This window comes from Dromiciops gliroides, chromosome 1 (assembly GCF_019393635.1).
Source record: "Dromiciops gliroides isolate mDroGli1 chromosome 1, mDroGli1.pri, whole genome shotgun sequence".
Classification (NCBI taxonomy): Eukaryota; Metazoa; Chordata; class Mammalia; order Microbiotheria; family Microbiotheriidae; genus Dromiciops; species Dromiciops gliroides.
The window spans coordinates 497,775,323-497,781,381 of NC_057861.1; the positions used below are offsets into that span (position 1 = coordinate 497,775,323).

Below are 6,059 nucleotides of genomic sequence, written 5' to 3' on the forward strand. Positions count from 1 at the left end.
CCCCAATTGCCTCACCAAAAAAAAAAAAAAAGAACATATGGAAGAGCTAAATGAGAAAGTATATAGGTTGAAGAAGGTTTGGGGGGTTGCTGCTATTATTTTGGTATAATGCTCTTCCATCCCCTTCAAAGTAATAGAGTTTATATAAAAAAGAGTTGAATAATCTCATAGCTACTCTAAGAAAAAAAGTAAAGGTAAGTAGTTTTGAAATATTTACTATTTTTAGATGGTTCTACTATAGTCAGAAGAAATGAGCTGAAAATTTTAATGATGGAAAAAATTCAAAGGAGGAAACAACATAGATAATGTGAGACAGGAAATAATGATTAAAACTAAAGATAGGAAGGAAATTATCATGATAAATTAATATGTTAGGAGATAATAGTAGGGGCAGCTAGGTGGATAAAGCACTGGCTTTGGATTCAGGAGGACCTGAGTTCAAATCCAGCCTCAAACACTTGACACTTACTAGCTGTGTGTCGTTGGGCAAGTCACTTAACCCTCATTGCCCCAAAAACAAACAAACAGAAAAAAACAACAGGAGATAATAGTAAAAAACTAATTCAAGATAAGAAATATTAATGATAAATTAATATGAGGTAGGAGATCATTTCTAGGTGCATAGTTTAGACCAAAGATTTGATTGTCATATTTGTTGGAGAAGATTGAATTATTTCAGCTCTTTGTGCTGGCAAAGAGCTGAAAATCTCAGGGATGCCTCTCAATTGGGGAATGGCTGAACATATTGTAGTATATGCTTGTGATGGAATAATACTGTGCTATAAAAAATGATGAGCTCAATGATCATAGAAAAACACGGAAAGAATTGCACAAAATAATGAAGAATAAAATGAGCAGAACCAAGAGATCATTGTATACCATAACAGCAATTTTGTTTTAAGAACAACTTTGAGTGAATAAGTCATTTTGGTTATTATAAATATCCAAAATTTCTATAAAGGACATATGAAGAATGACTATCTGTATCCAGAGAAAGAAGTGATAAATAGAAATACATATAGAATAATTTTACAGAAATGATGAGCCGCCAGATTTTAGAAAAACCTGGAAAGACTTAAGTGAACTGATGCTGAGTTAAGTGAACAGAACCAGGAGAACATTGTACATAGTAACAGAAACATTGTGTGAAGATCAACTGTGATAGACTTTGCTCTTCCCAGAAATACAATGATCCAAGACAACTCCAGAGGACTCATGATGGAAAATGTTCTCCACATTCAGAAAAAGGAACTGTGGATTCTGAATGCAGATTGAACCATACTGTTTCTACTTTCTTTTTTTGAGGTTTTTCCCTTTTGTTCTGATTTTTCTTTCACAACATGATTAATCCAGAAATATGTTTAATGTGATTATACATATATAATTTATATCAGATTGCTTTCTGTTGTCGCAAAAAAAAATTTTAAGTCCGACGGAAGAATGAAAATAACAAAGTTTCCAGGCTGAAGCAAATAGGTTTATTGAGAGAGGGCCAGTCCCTCAACAAAACCGGTCATCCAGGCTTTGGGCCTGAAAGACCCAGAAGTACAAACTGCATGGGTTTATATACCCTTGGGGACATTTTCTAAAATTAGAACATAGTCTTGAGTAATAACAGGGGATCAGCGTTATGATATCAATAGGGTGGATCATTGGTAGGCCAGTGGAAAGCGGCGTGAACAGTATTACTGACCACCTACAGACCCTGTGACATTTCCTAAGGCGGATATCACAAGATCTACTACACTATGTCATAGGAAAATTGAGAAATATGGAAAAAGGACTTGACCTTATAACCTTATGCAATCTATATGAATCACAATTATTTTTTAAATATATTGATTATTATTTTAATTAAATCACTTAAAACTATAGTAAATCTCTTATAACTAAGGGATGGGGAAAATCTCACTCACACTGTCTTGGGGAGGGGGAAGGGAGGGGAGGGAGGAAAACATTTTGGAACTAAAAATCTTATGAAAACAAATGTTGAAAACTATCTTTACATGTAACTGGAAAATTATAAAATATTTTTATGATTTAAAATAAATAATTAATTGATTTTACAGACATACATATAGAAATATATATACACATATATATATTCTAATGGTAGCCATCTCTAGGGTGGGGGAAAAGGGAAAAAAGAGAAATATTTATGATATTTAAAAGGAATAGCAAGTTGTACATAACAGATTTCCAATTTCATATGCAATCTCCTCCCATTATGGAAATTCTTATTTAGTCTATAAACTAAAATTAAAATAATTTTTTAAAAATAAAGAGATTTTTTTGCAATCACAAACGGGATAGAACTGGTTTTGAGAAAGAGCAATAAAAAATAATTAAAGGGGGGCAGCTAGGTGGCATAGTGGATAAAGCACTGGCCCTGGATTCAGGAGTACCTGAATTCAAATCCAACCTTAGACACTTGACACTTAACTAGCTGTGTGACCCTGGGAAAGTCACTTAACCTTCATTGCCCTGCAAAAAATAAAAATAAAAAAAATAATTAAAGGATAAAAAATAGGACTTTTTAGAAGATTAAAGGAAATAACTAGACAGGATGAGAAAACCAATATCCAAAAAGAAGGCAACATATTAAAACAGTGGCCCAAATCTAAAAAGCCAAAATGGAATATGGAGAAATGTTAAAAATCCTATATTTGTTTGAGTCGAAGAATCAACTATACATGTACAAGGATGGGGGAAGTAGAGTTGAATTATACTTTTCATAGCTCATAGTTTCAAAGTTCATCTTCCATGATCACCTTCATGCTAATGATTCTCAGATTTCCTCATCCAGCCCTAGACTCTCTCCTCACCTCCAGTCTCCCATATCCAAAGGCTTATTGACCATCTCAAACAGGATATCCTCTAGATATTTTGAAAACTTAACAAATCCAAATCAGAACCCATTATCTTTCTCCTCAAATCCCCCCTTCTTTCAAATGTTCCTATTACTGTTGAGTGTTCTACCATCCTCCCAGTCACCCTAGGCTCACCCCATAAGTGTCATCCTTGACTCCTCACTCATACTCACCCCACATATCCAAGTCCTATTATTTCTACCTCTGTAATATCTTCCATATGCGTATCTTCATTCCCACAGCCACTATCCTGGTGCAGCTCTTTATTACCGCATTCCCAGACCTTGGAAAAAGCTTGCTGCTTGGACTCCCTGCCTCAAGTATCCCCCAATCCAGTCCATCCTTCTCTGAGTTTTCAATTCATCTCCCTAAAACTAGGTCTGATCATGTCACCTCCTGCTGCCACTCAATAAACTCTAGTGCCTCTCTATTATTTCCACAAATATAAAATCCTATTTGTCTTTGAAAGTTCTTCATAAACTCTGACCAAGGGGACAACCTTTAGTGCACATCTTTATGAGAAAGGGATTCCCTTTCTTCTGCCTCTCTTCCCCACCTCTCATACAGGAAGCTCAACTGACTGTCACTAGCTCTCATATATATTCCCTATAAGAAGATGAAACTTGACATGGTCTCTTCCCTCACAGGAAACAGCAAGGCACACTGAAGGAGAGAGAGGAGGCAAGTCAAACCACCACCTTGACCACAGTTTCCCCACAGACCTTCATGGTAAAATAACAGTACAGGGGTCTTTTTTTTTTAATTGTATATGTAAAAGAGGTTATCAGGGAAGCTCTTGTTCTGTTGGGGGAGAGGGAGAGGACTTTCAAGGAACAGGGCATATGCTTGATTCCTTTTTGGTTTGGGGTCTTTAAAATTTATTTATTTAGAATTTTCCCCACCTTACATGTAAAAACAAATTGTAACCTCGATTTTTAAAACTTTGTGTTCCAGATTCTCTTCCTTCCTCCCTATCCCCCACTTAAGAACTCAAGCAATTCAATATAAGTTATACATGTGCAGTCATGGAAAACAAAAAACTTTAGAAAAAGGAACTAACAACAACAACAAAATATACTTCCATCTGTATTCAGATAGAATCAGTTTTTTCTCTGTAGATGGATTGCACTTTTCTTAAGTCCTTCAGAGTTGTCTTGGATCATTGCATTGCTGAAAATAAGTCATTTGCAGTAGATCATCTTACAATGTTGCAGTTATTTTGTATACAGTACATTTCACTTTGCATCAGCTCATGTAAGTCTTCCCAGGTTTTTCTGATGGCATCCTGCTCATCTTTTTTTTTTTTTCTTATAGTAAACTAAATTTATATAGTCCTTTTTTTCAGGGCAATGAGGGTTAAGTGACTTGCCCAGGGTCACACAGTTAGTAAGTGTCAAGTGTCTGGGGCTGGATTTGAACTCAGGTACTCCTGAATCCAGGGCCAGTGCTTTATCCACTGCGCCACCTATCTGCCCCTATATAGTACTTTAAAGGGAGATTTCCTTACAAAACACCTATGAAGTTGATTATCACAACAACAATAATAGCTAACATTTATATAGTACCTTATACCTGACAAAGAATTTTCTTCACAATAGCCCAGCAAAGGAAGCACCACCACCACCACCATCTTACATTGCTCTTGCCTCTGCTTCAAATTTTTCTCCCAGTTACTATTGCTAACTGTGTTTCCCTCCATCCTATTCACATCCCATAATATGTATTCTATTTTCTATCTTCTTTTACCCTTTCCCTCTTCAAAAGTGTTTTGCTTCTGGGGCAGCTAGGTGGCACAGTGGATAGAGCACCGGCCCTGGAGTCAGGAGTACCTGAGTTCAAATCCGCCCTCAGACACTTAATACTTACTAGCCATATGACCCTGGGCAAGTCACTTAACCCCAATTGCCTCACTAAAAAAAAAAAAAAGTGTTTTGCTTCTGACTTCCCCTCCCACAATAGTTTTTGTGTGATGGATCAACTGTGATAGACTTAGCCCTTCTCAGCAATACAATGATTCAAGACAATTCCAAAGAACTCATGATGGAAAATGTTCTCTACATCCAAAAAAAAAGAACTCTGTATTATTAATGCAGATTGAACCATACTATTTCTACTCTTTTTGGTTTTGTTTTTTCTTTTTTGATGTTTTTCCCTTTTGTTCTGATTCTTCTTTCACAACATGACTAATCCAGAAATATGTTTAATGTTATTGTACATATATAAGCTATATCAGATTACCTTCTTTCTTGGGGAAGGGGGAGGGAAGGGAGGGAGGGAGGGAGAAAAATTTGGAACTAAAAATCTTATGAAAACAAATGTTGAAAACTGTCTTTACATGTAACTGGAAAATAATAAAATAATTTTATGATTTTTTTAAAAAAGAAGTTAATAGTTCCTTGTACAACTCCCGTTTTTGTTCCTTATACATGGAAAAGTCCATGTTTTTAATTATTAAATTCATAATAAAAGACTTTAAATTTAAAAGAATACCAGTAAAGGGATCCCCAGACCATCAAAAACATTTCCACATTCCACAGCCTTCACAGCCATCATCGAGGGGAGAAATCATTGTGGGGTGTGGGGCAGTCATTTTCCTCACCACCAACAACAACAACAAGTATTGACCAACAGTTAAATAGGTACAGTAGCCCTGGGAGTGATAGCACCTCCCATACCATCAGTCTTGCTTCTAGTCCAGCCCTCATAGCCATCATCTAGGGAAGCAATTCCTGTGGAGAAGGGTCTAATCATCCTCAACGAATGACATCCACAGAGTGGGCAAGTCAGCTAGCTGAAGCAGCAAGGCACCATGAGGGAGAGAGAGGAGACAGGATGTGTCAGGCAAATCAAACCAGCCCCACCACATTGGCCATCATTTCCCCTCAGCTATGTGCCAAGCAAAGTGCTAATTTCTGGTGATATAAAAAAATAGGGGGCAGCTAGGTGGCACAGTAGATAAAGCACCGGCCCTCAATTCAGGAGGACCTGAGTTCAATTCCAGCCTCAGACACATTTAGTAACTGTGTAACCCTGGGCAAGTCACTTAACCCTCATTGCCCAACCAAAAAAGAAAAAAAGTAAAAGAAAGAAAAAAAAATAGTCTAGCTATACCCCACCACCTACCAATTAACTTCCACACACAGGGCAGGCGAACAAACCCTGCTGAAGCAATAAAGCACCCTGAGGAAG

The 6,059-nt window shown here is 36.8% G+C and overlaps 1 pseudogene; it reads right to left on the reverse strand.

Annotated features, from left to right (window-relative positions):
• Nucleotides 1-5,420, reverse strand: part of LOC122750821 — a 47,843-nt pseudogene extending 42,423 nt beyond the window's left edge.
• Nucleotides 5,421-6,059: the final 639 nt, after the last annotated feature.